The sequence below is a fragment of the Triticum aestivum genome, chromosome 3B (genome assembly GCF_018294505.1).
Source record: "Triticum aestivum cultivar Chinese Spring chromosome 3B, IWGSC CS RefSeq v2.1, whole genome shotgun sequence".
NCBI lineage: Eukaryota > Viridiplantae > Streptophyta > Magnoliopsida > Poales > Poaceae > Triticum > Triticum aestivum.
The window spans coordinates 403769183-403783834 of NC_057801.1; positions in this window are offsets into that span (position 1 = coordinate 403769183).

Here is a 14652-nt window from a genome sequence, read left to right on the forward strand (position 1 = left end):
AGGCACACGAGCAGTTTACCCAGCTTCGGAGCTCTCCGGAGAGATAACACTCCTACTGCTGCATGTCTGAGTGTATTGAGTTCTTGCTCGGGAGGGCTGAGTGCTACAGTACGCACTAGCTGCTAACGAGATCGAGCGTGAGTGTTTTTCTACCTTCGAACCCCTTTCTACGTTGCGCATGGGCCTCCTTTTATATGCTAAAGGGGTCACCGACAGGTGGCAACGTAGACAAGGGTAAAAATGGAAAAGGAATTGCGGTTGGTACAACTACCTGTACAGTGTATCATACCTAACCCTGACGGCAGGTGACAAAGGCATTAAATGCCCGTCTATGTCGCCCAAATAGTGCAAAAAGGGACCGTCAGGGACACCACCGCTCGCCACGATGGCAATCTTGTCAGCGTTGCTTGTCACCGCGCACCGCTGGCTGCACAGCCTCTTGCCACGCGCGCCTGGAAAGGCCTCAGGGCGACACGTTGGTGGATGTGCTGGAGCGCGGGTACAGAGTGGTAGCTTGCCGCGGCAAGCGCCTTGCCGCGGTCGTTGTCTTGTTGCGTCCGGAAGCTTGTTGCTCACCGGGCCTTGCCGGGACGCGTGGCGCGTCGCGGCAAGTTCCTTGAGATGCCTTGGTTGGCCTTCCCGGCAAGCTCCTCTTGCCGGGGCCTTGTCTCCTTGGCTTGAATACTTTGTTCTTGAATGGCTCCAAAGGAACCACGGAGGACCTTGGCGGTCACCCGGCAAGCCTTGCCGCGGGGTGCTGCGACTGCCCGTGCACAAGTTCGGGATACTAGGGTACCCCTACTCTAGTACACCGACAGGAGCCCCCGGGCCTGGGCCACACATGGTGCCGAGCGCTGTTGGGCCAGGCCCAAAACAGGGCACGGGCACGCGCGGCCTGGGTTACGCCGTATCTTACTCTGTATCCACCACGCCCTCCCCGAACGGCACGCGTCGAATGCAGCGTCGTGGGAGAGATCGTGGGTGGTTTCTTTATTCGGAAAGACGGAACGCCCACCCCCTCCCTCTTTATAAGCAGGGGAAACAGGGGCAGTTCGCCCATCTTGCCGGTTGCTACTCCAATCTCAGAAATCTCCGCCGCTCCCCCCTTCTTCCCAAAGCTGAAAGAGAGCAGCGCTCCGCCCCTCATCGCCACCAGCATCACCAACACCGTCGATCTCCCCCACCACCTCCACCATGGCTTCGAAAGCCGACAAGGGGAAGGTCGTGAAGTCGGCCGAGGCGCAGCGGCTCGCGGCGCTGCGAAAGGAGCGGGCAATCTTTCCCCCCCAGCTCGCCGCGAAGGAGCTGAGGGAGTACTACTACCTCTTCTAGTTGACGGAGACGCGAGTGCATCCGCATACGAAGGTACTCCCAGCTGCCGCTTCGGAACTGGCTCCGAATGGATACCCTTTCTTTGCGCTGTTCTTCTACTGCGGGCTCTGCCCGCCTTTCTCTCAATTTTTTGCGATATCATGAACACCTACGGGTTCCGCCTCCTTGACTTCACCCCCAATGTTGTTCTGACCATGGCAGTTTTCGCACATCTCTGCGAAAACTTTTTCGGAGTCTATCCAAACGTAGCTCTTTTCCGCCAGTTCTTTATGCCCCGAGTTGAGAGAGGGGAGCCTTTATCCGGCGGAATCGCCTGGATCTCGAGAACTGGCAAGAAGGAAGCTTATCTGGAGAAAGAGCTCCGCAGCAAGTGGGAAGAATGGAGAGCAGACTGGTGCTGGACTGTCGAGGAGAACCCGCAGCCATTTACCGCCCAGCGCCAAGCCCCAGTAGCGCGCGGCAACGATTGGAGCAACATGGCCCCGGAAGACAATAGGCTGAAGATTGCCGTCACCCGGATCCTACGCCTCAGGCTTGCCGGGCTCACCGTAGGCGCCGTTGGCGCAGATTTTCTTCGCCGCCGCATCGCCCCCCTGCAGGAGAGGAGGAGACCCGCCTGGGAGTTCCAGAATGCGGCGGATATCATGAGGCTGCACCCGGGCCTCAACTTCAACTTCACTGTCTTGGAACTGGACACGATGATCCTGGGACTGTTCAAGCGCGATCCTCAACATCCCGAAGCGTTCATGTTGCCGAGGGGTGTCGTTCCGCTGTGTAACAACTCCTCGCTCGACCGCATCCGTGCAATGATGCCGCTGTGCGATTCGCATGGAATTATCCCAACTTGGCAAGAGCCTGCAGACGACGTCGTGCGGGAGTTCTTTGACGGCTTGGTAGAAGTGTCGGTCCGCTCCGATGAACAGAAGAGCCTTACTCGAGACACCATCGATGCGGAGATGCAGCGCATCGCCACTAGGCTGGAAGAGGCGGCGGCAGCCGCTGCCGCGGGCGAGTTTGGATTCACCGTGGAGGAGGCAGAGGCAGCAGAGGCAGCAAGCCTTGTCGAGCAAGAGGAGCTTGCCGATGAGGAAGAGCTTGTCGGGCCTGAAGCTGAGTCGAGCGAGCCCGCCGAGGGCGCGAGCGACTCGTTAAAGATCGGCTCCTCCTCCTCCCCACCTTCAGCCAGCTCGTCGCAAGCAGAGCCCCCAGCTCCACCAAGAAGGCGTCTCCGCAAGGCCGGGGATGTAGCGGGGCAGCAGACGAGTCAACAGCCACCGTGCCGCGTGACACGCTCTACCGCGGCAAGCACTATTGCCGCGGGAGCGCCTCACGCCGCTGCGGCAACTGGAGCGGGGTCTTCCCGGTCCACCACTACTGCTCCTGCCAAGCGGACAAGGGAACCTACTCCTCCACCTCCTCGCACCGGAGGCGAGCCGGACTTTGATCTCTCCGCGCTCAGCTCCGATGAGGAAGAAGAAGAGTAAGATTCTTTGATGTACTTGTAGTTCTTCAATTCTTGCTGTTTTGTCTTGTATCTGATTTGTTTTACTCCGAACCCATTCCTTTTCAGGACTCTGGCCCAGAGAGCGGCGAAGAGAGCCAAGGTCCCGGTGATTGTCATCGAGGACGAACCCACCGCGACAGCAGGGGGTGTGTCCGAGACCACCTTGCTAGACCCGGCAACTATTCCCCAAAGCAGCCCCCAGCGCAGCCCCCAGCGTAAGTATATGGTTTACTTCCTGTTGTTAGGCGCGCATGGGTGCTCTTTCTTTGCTGATATCTGACTGTTGGTTTGTGTAGGAGTAGAGCAGCCTCACCAGGAGTGCCCGGAAGCCGCTCCCGAAATGCCATATGCTTCGACTACACCGCCAAGGGAGGATTCCCCGGCAAGGGAGCGTTCTCCGGCAAGGTAAAATTCTCCGGCAAGGGACAGTTCTCCGGCAAGGGACAGCACCAGTGACCCTCCGCTGGTTGAGACCATGACTGCAGATCCTAGTACAGGTAATCCTCTTGCTTGAAAAACTTCCCTGGGGTTCTTCTTCTGATTTTCTTTTTGGATATTTGCTTGACTTTTCTCCTTTTTCCGTTCGTCAGATCCATCTGCCATGGAGCCGATGGAAACCGAGGTCGCCGGCGAGGAGAACGCGCGCAGCAATACCGACGACGCCATTGCCACCGAAGGAGAAGCCAGCGCTGATGATCCCGCCGGTGAAGAGGCCGCCAAAACTGCCGCCGCAGAAGCTGGCGAGGGATCTGGCGATTGCACTGACGGCCCCGAGGCCGCAGGAGCGTCAGGCGCTACGCCGACCGCCGATCCCTCCGCCGCTGCTGTAGCGCTAGGCTCCGAAGAGCCACAGCCCGGCGCCTATTTGAAGGCCGGCGACGGCATCTTCATCAAGCTCCCCTGGGCGTCAAGCTCCAGGGCGCCGGTCGAAGGAGAGATCTTTGATGAAGAGTTGCTCGCCTCTGCTGGGCTGACGCTGGTCGACGTGCCAAGCAGCAGCAGCGGCGAGCCTGAGGAGGAGCAGCTGTTGCGGAAGCTATTGTCGCTCTACCGCGCCCGACAGGCCAAGCTGGTATCCCGAGAAGCGCTTGTCGCAAAGGCGGGAGTGGACTTCGAGAAGCGTGCGGAGGAGCTCCGGGGTCTCAGGCAGGAAGCTCTCCGGTCCCTGGCAGAGGAGCGGGAGCAAGTCGCCGAGGAGCGGAAAGCCTTCCTCCTCGAGAAGGCTGAAGTTGAAGAGCAACAGTAGCTTGTTGCCGAAAAGCTATCTGCGCAGGAAGGCGAGTTGGTGCAGCGCAAGGTCAACCTTGACAGCCACGAGGAGGAGCTTGCCGCGCGCGAGCAAACATTTGGTGGGGCTCTCAAGGAAGCAGAGGATGCTGCCGCAGCTGCCGAGGCCGCCAAGAAAGAGCTGGAGACGAAGATGGCGCAGCTGGAGGCCGATCTCAAGGCGAGCGGCGAGGAGCTTGTGCGCTCAAGCGTGAGTGCGAGAAGGACGCCGCCGCTCATGGCGAGCTGCAGGGTCGTCTCGCTGAGAGGAGCAAAGAGCTTAGCGCCGCCAAGGACTCCAACGCAGATCTTGAATTGAAGCTGGCTACTTTGACCAAGACGCTGGACGGCGCCAGGGAGCAGGAGGTGGCCTTGAAGGAGAAGATCAAGGCCGACGAGGCGCTGCTAGCGAGTGCTGCTGCCGCCCAGAACGCTTTTAGGGAGACTGTGGAGCACTGGACCGAGGGTCTCGTGGATGTTGCCGTAGCCATCGACGGGGAGCTGGCGCAGTTGGGGATGGAGGATCTCGGGTATTCCTCCGATGAGCACCTCCAACCCAGCGCCAAGCTCAGCTTGTTCTTCAAAGGCGTGGCGACGGCCCTCCAGCGACTCCGGGAGAAGATCCCAAAGCAGCTGGCCGACGAGTCACGCAAGATCTGCGCGGGAGCTCTTCAAAAGGTGCTGATGAAGGTGGCCTTCCGCAACCCAGGCCTCAACCTCACCAACGTCCTCAGGACCTTGCCGCCGGATGCTGATCTGGAAGCGCTCAAGACCCTTGTTGCACCCATTGTGGACAAGGTGAGCGGGATCAAGAGGGTTGAGGGCGATCGCGTAGATTAGGCCGCCCGTTTTCTCTTTTTCTTGTCGCTGCTGGTCATGTTATGAGAACAATTTGTTAGAGCTGCGACAGGCCATCTTGTAATATGACTCTATTTTGGGTAGCAATTGCTATGTTATTTCCTTTACTTGATTCCTTCCTTTGTATGTTTTTGCCCTACGCTTTTAGGGAACTTGTCGGCGCAGGCACCTTAGCCGCGAGCGCTGAGCGCGGGACGTCAGCAGCCTGCTGGCGGTGCCGCTACCGACAAGAAACCTTGTCGCAACTAGTCGCAGCTCACTTAAGTTGTTGAGCGGACTCGAAACAAAGTAAGGGCGCAACTAGCTACGAGTTGGTTCCTCCGCGCACAGGTTTTCCATACAAAGCACGGTCGTTCGAGGAAGATAACTTAAAAATTTTAAAACTGATTGCTCAAACTTTAGCAACTTAGCTTTTCTGTCGTTTGCTTCCCGGTAAGGCGAAACTTCCTCGAACGACGCTCGGTCCACATCATTATCTTCTCCTTTCCCCCCGGCAAACTTGTGGGCGAGGGAACCGTCCCTTCTTTGAGAAAGAGAAAGAAGAGAAAATAAAGATATGGAGCCTTACGGCTCGTTATTGCTTACCGAGGGTAGGTGCTGCACAAAGTGTCAGATAACGCATGCAAAAGAAAGTAGAAAGCATGAAATTGACAAGATGTGCGGAGCACATGAGCTTTACTTATGCACGGGGTCTGCGCCTGGCTTCATACAAAGGATTACATGCAACATCGGCAAGACTTGTATAAAAGGTGGTTGCCGGAACAGGTTCCGGAAACCGCGCCTTACGGGTAAAACTTACGAAGATGCTCAATGTTCCAGGAGTTGCTCACCGGAATGCCATCTTCGGTCTCAAGGCGGACAGCGCCAGGCCTAGTGACTCGTTTCACCCGGTAAGGGCCTTCCCACTTTGGCATTAACTTTGCGGCTATGATAGCGGCGCAAAGCTTGCTGGTATCGAGCAGCTTGTACAGCGGCCTGAAGACGGTCCTCCTCAAGGAGCAGTGCATCATCTTGTCGCAACTGCTCTTGCTCAAGCTCATCATAAGCGAGCACTCGAGGTGACCCGTATACGAGTTCCGTGGGGAGAACTGCCTCTGCTCCATAGACTAGAGCGAAAGGTGTCTGGCCAGTGGCTCGATTTGGCGTTGTCCTGATCGACCAAAGAACCACTGGCAGCTCCTCAATCCAGTTCTTTCCACACTTGCGCAGCCTGTCGAAAGTCCTGGTCTTGAGCCCGCGCAGCACTTCAGCATTCGCCCTCTCCGCTTGACCGTTGCTTCTTGGATGAGCAACAGAAGCGAAGCAGACCTTGGCGCCAAGATCTTGGACGTACTGCATGAAGGTGCGGCTCGTGAATTGCGTGCCGTTGTCGGTGATGATCCTGTTAGGGATCCCGAAGCGGCAAACAATCGACCTGAAGAACTTGACCGCTGACTGTGCTGTCACCTTCCTCACTGCTTCCACTTCCGGCCACTTTGTGAACTTGTCGATTGCAACGTACAAGTACTCAAAGCCCCCGACAGCTCGGAGAAAGGGCCGAGGATGTCGAGCCCCCGGACCGAAAATGGCCAGGATAAAGGGATCGTATGGAGAGCTTGAGCTGGCTGGTGTATTTGTTTGGAATGGAACTGGCACGCTTCACACTTGGTTACTTGTGCAGTTGCATCCTGGAGGGCTGTCGGCCAAAAGAAACGTTGCCGGAACGCTTTGCCGGCAAGTGCTCTTGCGCCAATGTGGTGACCACATATGCCTCCATGTATTTCTGCCAACAGCTTTTGTCCGTCTTGCCAGTGAATACACTTCAATTTCACGTCGTTGAGTCTTCTTCTGTACAGTGTGTTGTCGACAAACTGGTACATACTTGACTACCGGGCTACTCTTTCCGCTTCTTCTTGCTCTTCGGGAAGTTCTCCCGTCTGAAGGAAACGGACAATCTGCTGTGCCCATGCTGGAGCTTGCGGCTCGACAACAAGGACTAAAGGCACATCTACTGCTGCGGGAACATCCGCTTCTACGGCAAGGACCTACGGCTCAGCCGGAGCTTGACGTTCCCCGGCAAGCTTGCCGGAGCAAAACTTGTCAGGAGCGTCTGCTTCAACGGAACAAACCCTAGGGCTTGCCGGAGCAGACTGCTCCTCAGCACCCTTGGTGTTGATCTTGAGGACCTTCTTGGCGGCGGCTTTCGGGAGCTCTGCCGGAAAATAGCCACCAGAAATCAACTTCCTCTTCTTGTTCTGTCCAGTTGATGGCATTACAGACGGTTGAGTCAGTTTGAGCACAAAGATCCCTGGTTCCACAGGTAACTTCAGTGCGGTGCACTTCGACAGGCCATCGGCAATGTCGTTCTGAGCTCTTGGAACATGTTCCATCTGTAGGCCGTCAAAGTGCTCTTCTAGCTTTCTCACTTCATCAACGTAAGCTTCCATCAACGGACTCTGATAATTCTTGTTCACTTGGCGGACAACAAGCTGTGAGTCACCCCTGACAATGAGCTTCTTGATCCCAAGGTCTGCTGCGATCCTGAGATCGGCAAGCAAACCTTCATACTCTGCGGTATTGTTTGTTGCTTGCTCCTTGGGAAAGTGCATCTGGACTACGTACTTGAGGTGCTCTCCGGTGGGTGCAACAAGTAGCACGCCCGCACCGGCACCTTGCAGCGAGAAGGCACCATCAAAGTACATCAGCCACTCTTTGCTTGCTTCCTTGACGGGGATGCTTGTTTCTGGAATTTCTTCATCTTGCGTTGGCGTCCATTCTGCTATGAACTCCGCCAATGCTCTGCTTTGGATAGTTGAAGTGCTCTCAAACTTGAGGCCAAAGCTTGACAGTTCCAGTGCCCACTCGACAATCCTGCCTATTGCTTCTGGGTTTTGCAGTATCCTCATGTGCTTGGAAGTAATGGCGCAGCTTTCTCGAGGCCATGAGAAGGCCGAAAAGCAATTTCTACACACCAGAGTACCTAGACCTAGCCCCCTGCAGAAGGGAACTGACAAAGTAAACTGGGCGCTGCACCATTCTTTTCTGCATCTTCTCACGCGCCTGCGCAGATCCATCTTTGTCGGGACCAGAGCTTGCCGGTGAAGTCCCCTGCTTGTCGCTGGATGCATCTGCTGTCGTTGCTGGCTCATCATCCGCCTCCCTCTCCGCGACTAACGCAGCACTAACCACTTGATTGGTTGCCGCTATATATAGCAGCAACTTCTCTTGTGGCTTAGGTGCGACAAGTGTTGGAGTGGAGGACAGGTATCTCTTTAAGTCCTGCAGCGCAGCCTCCGCTTCCGGAGTCCATTTCATTGGACCTGCCTTTTTCAATATTTTGAAAAATGGCAGGGCGCGCTCAGCAGACCTAGAGATAAACCTGCTGAGAGCAGCTACGCAACCGGCAAGTCTTCGTACATCCTTGACGCGCTTTGGTGCTTCAATCTGCTCAATGGCCTTGATCTTGTCGGGATTGGCTTCAATTCCCCGCTGAGACACGAAGAACCCGAGAAGCTTGCCGGAGGGGACTCCAAACACACACTTCTCGGGGTTAAGCTTGAGGTTGATCTTGCGCAGATTTGCAAAGGTTTCGTCTAAATCTTGAATCAGAGTCGCCTTGTCCTTGCTCTTGACCACTATGTCATCCATGTAGGCTTCCACATTTCTGTGTATTTGCGGCTCAAAAGCGTCATGGACTACCCTTGCAAATGTTGAACCAGCATTCTTTAAACCGAAAGGCATCCGTACGAAACAGTATGTGCCACATGGGGTGATGAATGCGGTCTTCTCCTCATCCTCTTCTGCCATGAAGATCTGATGGTATCCTGAGTATGCATCAAGAAATGAAAGCAAGTCACATCCGGCCGTGGAGTCAACAATCTGGTCGATGCGCGGCAAGGGAAATGGGTCTTTGGGACAAGCTTTATTGACATCGGTAAAGTCGATACAAAGCCTCCATTTCCCGTTTGCCTTGCGCACGACTACAGGGTTGGCCAACCACGTAGGATGGAGCACTCCTCTGACAAGGCCTGCTGCTTCCAATTTCTTGATTTCTTCTGCGATGAATTCTTGGCGCTCCACTGCCTGTTTCCTGACTTTCTGCTTGACGGGCCGCGCATGAGGACAGACGGCAAGATGGTGCTCGATTACTTTCCTGGGAACACCGGGGATGTCAGACGGTTGCCACGCAAATACGTCGACGTTCGCCCGCAGGAAAGCAACGAGCGCGCTTTCCTATTTAGGGTCGAGAGTGGCACTGATGGTGAAGGTACCACCAGTGCCATCCTCCTTGGCGGACACCTTCTTGGTCTCTGGTGGAGCTGCCATTGTCTTCTTACACTTGCCGGTGGAGCTCGATGGTGCGTCCTCGACGGTAGCGCAGCACTCCGAAGAGGTGCGCTTGCCGGAGTGGGCATCAGAACTCTTGCCGGACTTGGTCTTCTTCTTCGCCCCGGGAGCTTCAACGGCAAGTGACTTGCGATCTGTTGCGGCTGCTGCTTCCCGGTAGATCTTGTCGGCGCAGATAAGAGCATCCTTCTTGTCGCCAGGGACAGAGATGACACTTATCGGGCCTGGCATCTTCAGCATGTTGTATGCATAGTGAGAGGCTGCCATGAATTTGGCGAGTGCTGGACGGCCGAGTATCCCATTGTAAGGCAATGGAAAGTCAGCAACGTCAAAAGTGACCCTCTCAGTCCTGAAGTTCAACTCGCTGCCAAATGTCACCGGCAACGTGATCTTTCCCTTCGGCTTGCTCCTTCCCGGATTGATTCCTTGGAATGTGCCGGTCTCTTCGAGCTCGCCATCAGGGATCTGGAGTTTCTGGAGTACCGCGGAGGAGATCAGGTTCAAGCCGGCCCCGCCGTCAACTAGCATCTTAGTGACCTTGAGGTTGCGGATAGTTGGTGAAACCAACATCGGCAAGCACCCGACCGCAGTTATGCGATCAGGGTGGTCCTCAATATCAAAGATGATAGGCGTGCTGGACCATTTCAGAGGCTTGCGTGACTCGACGGGTGGTTCTGCCGCATTGACTTCCCGCACCCACTGCTTGAGCTGGCGGTGTGAAGTATGCAGAGAAGCACCGCCGTCAACGCACATGACCTCTGTGGCTTTTTGGAACTCCTGCTCATCGGTGTCATCATCATCCATATCTTCATCGTTGTCATCATCTTCATCCTTGTCGCGGCCGCGGGGAGGTCTGTCTCCTTGCCGCTGCTTGGCCTTGCCGCGGCGTCCTCCTCGGCCGGGGCGTTTCTTGCGGCTCCTCCAGCACCTTCCTGGGCCTTCTCCTTGTCGCGTCGCTCGTATTCAGCCTTTTGCTGCTCGACAAGCTGCTCGACCTTCTTGCAGCTCTGGAGGTCATGGCCCTTGGTGCGGTGGATCTTGCAGTACTGCTTGTTGGTGCCGTCCTGCTTGTCGGCGACCGCCACAGCCTGGTAGTTGGTGCCTGCGGCAATCTCCTCGCCGGAGCTACCAGCTTTGGCTTTCTTGGCGCCACCTCCATTGCCGGACTGCTCAACGACTAGCACATCTTTGCCTTTCTTCTTCCTGTTGTTCCGCCGCCGGTTTTCTTTGCCGGGGCAGCCTCCTCACTATCAGATCCTCCTGCTTCTGTATTCTCTCCGGGGAGTTTCCTCCCTTCCTCAGCACGTGCACACTTGTCGGCCAGGGCATATAGCTCACTGACGTCTCTGATCTTGCACATCGCCATCTCCTCCCGCATCCTGCGGTTTCGCACGTTCTGATGGAACGCGCTGATTACCGCGGCAGGGTGGACATCTGGGATGTTGTGCTGTACGCGGCTGAATCTCTGAATGTACTTGCGCAGGGGCTCTCCTTCCTTCTGGGCGAGCAGATGAAGGTCGCTCTCTTGGCCATGAGGCTTGTGGCCGCCTGTAAAGGCGCCGACAAACTGATGGCATAGGTCTGCCCAGGAGGATATGGAGTTGTCCGGCAAGTGCATGAGCCAGGATCTGACATTGGGCTTGAGCACCAGCGGGAAGTAGTTGGCCAGGATCTTGTCGTCCCGCCCCCCGGCAGCTTGCACCGCGATGGTGTAGATGCTGAGGAACTCCGACGGATGCGACTTGCCGTCGTACTTCTCTGGTACGTCTGGCTTGAAATTCTTCGTGCTGGGCCACTGGACTTGCCGCAGCTCACGAGTGAACGCAGGGCAACCTACCGCGTACGGCAAGTCGCCTGGTTCCCGTGGTGCATGCATGTCGACAGAGGGCCCAGTGCGCTGGTCCGATTGACGCCGCGCTTCTCTTTGGCGCTCAATGCGAATACGAGCATCTTCTTGCTATCGTTCGTGAAGAACTTGGCGCTGATCGCGATGAGCTCGCGGATCTGATGATGCGGTGGAGTCGCTGTCGAGGTGGATCCGGCGAGTCGGCGATCTTGGCCTTCGGGGTGGAGAGTGCATGGTGGTTGCACCCCCACCGGTTTCGTCGCCATCGGCTCGTGCCTGGCAGTCCTGCCGCGGCAGCGATGTACTCGGCTGCCGCGGAGTGTCACCGTTGGCGAAGCCGATGAGACTCTGAATGGTGGCCCTCCATCCATCGATCTTGTCTGCCGTTGGAGGGTAATCCAGGAGCAGTTGAGCTCGCGCCAAAGCTTCTGCTGGAGTGGTGGGCGGTAGTGGTGAACGGTGCGAGGAGCGGGATATGCTCGGACTTCTAACTATGTTAGAAGGAGCAGTATCCCGTCCAGGCGACCGTGTCTCGCTCGTGCCAGCATGTTGGCGTGCATGCTGGTCTTGAGCACCCCGAGATCCACCAGCTCGATCTTGGTCCAACAAACGTATGGCACTGCGAATACCATGACGCTGTCGGTCCTGCGCCTCCTGAGATGGGCGCGGTGCATGTACGGACGCCGAGGTCTGCGCAGCCTTGTCCTTGGACCTGGCAGCACCGTGAGCTCCCTCGTCGATGTCCGTTCTTCCGCCGGCGTCTACCCCACCACCCGTTTGCTCCGGTGGTGGTGGGATCGACGTGGACGGAACAGCTGCCGCCGAAGCCTTCTTCTTCGGTGGCATGTCGATGAATAAGATGAAGATCTAGCTCGTGTGAACGCCGGATCAGGTTCACACAACCTCGACGCCCCCTACCTAGCGCGCCAAAGATGTCGGGGAAGCTGATCCACGAACACCTATGGGACTGGCCGACCGAGCCCCTTTCGGTTCAGCGGGGGGCGGAGATCGCACGAAGAGCGGATTGAGGCGAGGCACACGAGCAGTTTACCCAGCTTCGAAGCTCTCCGGAGAGATAACACTCCTACTGCTGCATGTCTGAGTGTATTAAGTTCTTGCTCGGGAGGGCTGAGTGCTACAGTACGCACTAGCTGCTAACGAGACCGAGCGTGAGTGTTTTTCTGCCTTCGAACCCCTTTCTACGTTGCGCATGGGCCTCCTTTTATATGCTAAAGGGGTCACCGACAGGTGGCAACGTAGACAAGGGTAAAAATGGAAAAGGAATTGCGGTTGGTACAACTACCTGTACAGTGTATCATACCTAACCCTGACGGCAGGGGACAAAGGCATTAAATGCCCATCTACGTCGCCCAAATAGTGCAAAAAGGGACCATCAGGGACGCCACCGCTCGCCACGATGGCAATCTTGTCAGCGTCGCTTGTCACCGCGCACCGCTGGCTGCACAGCCTCTTGCCACGCGCGCCTGGAAAGGCCTCAGGGCGACACGTTGGTGGATGCGCTGGAGCGTGGGTACAGAGTGGTAGCTTTCCGCGGCAAGCGCCTTGCCACGATCGTTGTCTTGTTGCGTCCGAAAGCTTGTCGCTCACCGGGCCTTGCCGGGACACGTGGCGCGTCGCGGCAAGTTCCTTGAGATGCCTTGGTTGGCCTTCCCGGCAAGCTCCTCTTGCCGGGGCCTTGTCTCCTTGGCTTGAATACTTTGTTCTTGAATGGCTCCAAAGGAACCACAAAGGACCTTGGCGGTCACCCGGCAAGCCTTGCCGCGGGGTGCTGCGACTGCCCGTGCACAAGTTCGGGATACTAGGGTACCCCTACTCTAGTACACCGACATTCGTGATGATCTTTCTTGGACCGAAAGCAAACGAGAAGACTTAGAGATGAAGTCGGAGACGTAACAAGGAGGCCACGAGGCAGGAGGGCACGCCCCCACCCTCATGGGCCCCTTGTAGCTCCACCGACCTAGTTCTTTCGCCTATATATACTCTTATACCCTAAAAACATCAAGGGGAGCCACGAAACCACTTTTCCACCGCCACAACCTTCTGTACCCATGAGATCCCATCTTGGGCCTTTTCCGGCGATCTACCGAAGGGGGGATTCGATCACAGAGGGCTTCTACATCAACACCATTACCTCTCCGATTAAGCATGAGTAGTTTACCATAGACCTTTGGTTCCATAGTTATTAGCTAGATGGCTTCTTCTCTCTCTTTGATTCCAATACAAAGTTCTCCTCGATGTTCTTGGAGATCTATTCGATGTAATATTCTTTTGTGGTGTCTTTGCCGAGATCCAATGAATTGTGGATTTATGATCAAGATTATCTATGAATATTATTTGGTTCTTCTCTGAATTCTTATATGCATGATTTGATATCTTCGCAAGTCTCTTCGAATTATCGGTTTAGTTTGGCATACTAGATTGATCTTTCTTGCCATGGGAGAAGTGCTTAGCTTTGGGTTCAATCTTGTGGTGTCCTTTCCAAGTGATAGCAGGGGCAGCAAGGCACGTATTGTATTGTTGTCACCGAGGATAACAAGATGGGGTTTTCATCATATTGCTTGAGTTTATTCCTCTACATCATGTCATCTTGCTTAATGAGTTACTCCATTCTTTCTGAACTTAATACTCTAGATTCATGCTGGATAGCGGTCAATGTGTGGAGTAATTGTAGTAGATGTAGGCAGGAGTCGGTCTACTTGACACGGACGTGATGCCTATGTTCATGATCACTGCCTTAGATGTCATCATAATTATGCGCTTTTCTATCAATTGCTCGGCAGTAATTTGTTCACCCACCATAATACATGCTATCTCGAGAGAAGCCACTAGTGAAACCTATGGCCCTCGAGCCTCTTTTCCATATTATTGAATCTCGTTTATATCTTGCTAGTTTCTGATCTACTATTTTGCAATCCCTACTTTCCATTCTATAAACTAAAAATACCAAAAATATTTACTTTATTATCTCTACCAGATTTCACTTTTGCGAGTGACCGTGAAGGGATTGACAACCCCTTTATCGCGTTGGTTGCAAGTTCTTGATTGTTTGTGCAGGTATTCGGTGACTTGTGTGTCATCTCCTACTGGATTGATACCTTGGTTCTCAAAACTATGGGAAATACTTACGCTACTTTGTTGCATCACCCTTTCCTCTTCAAGGGAAAACCAACGCAAGCTCAAGACGTAGCAGCATGCACGTAAAGTCAATAGTTATGCAAAAATATTGTATCCTACTTATGGTGCATTATTCAGTGTTAGTTATGTTCAATGCATGTTTATGATAGCTTTCGCTTTTTGGTTGGCCGCTTCTCAATCTATTTGCTAGCCTTCATTTGTACTAAGCAGGAATTCTGCTTGTGCATTTAAACTCCTTAAACCCGAAGTTGTGCCAAATGAGTCCACCATACCTACCTATATGCGGTGTTTCCATATCGTTCCAAATAAATTTGCATGTGCCAACTCTAATTTTTCAAAATAATTTTCCGTTTTGTGTGCACTT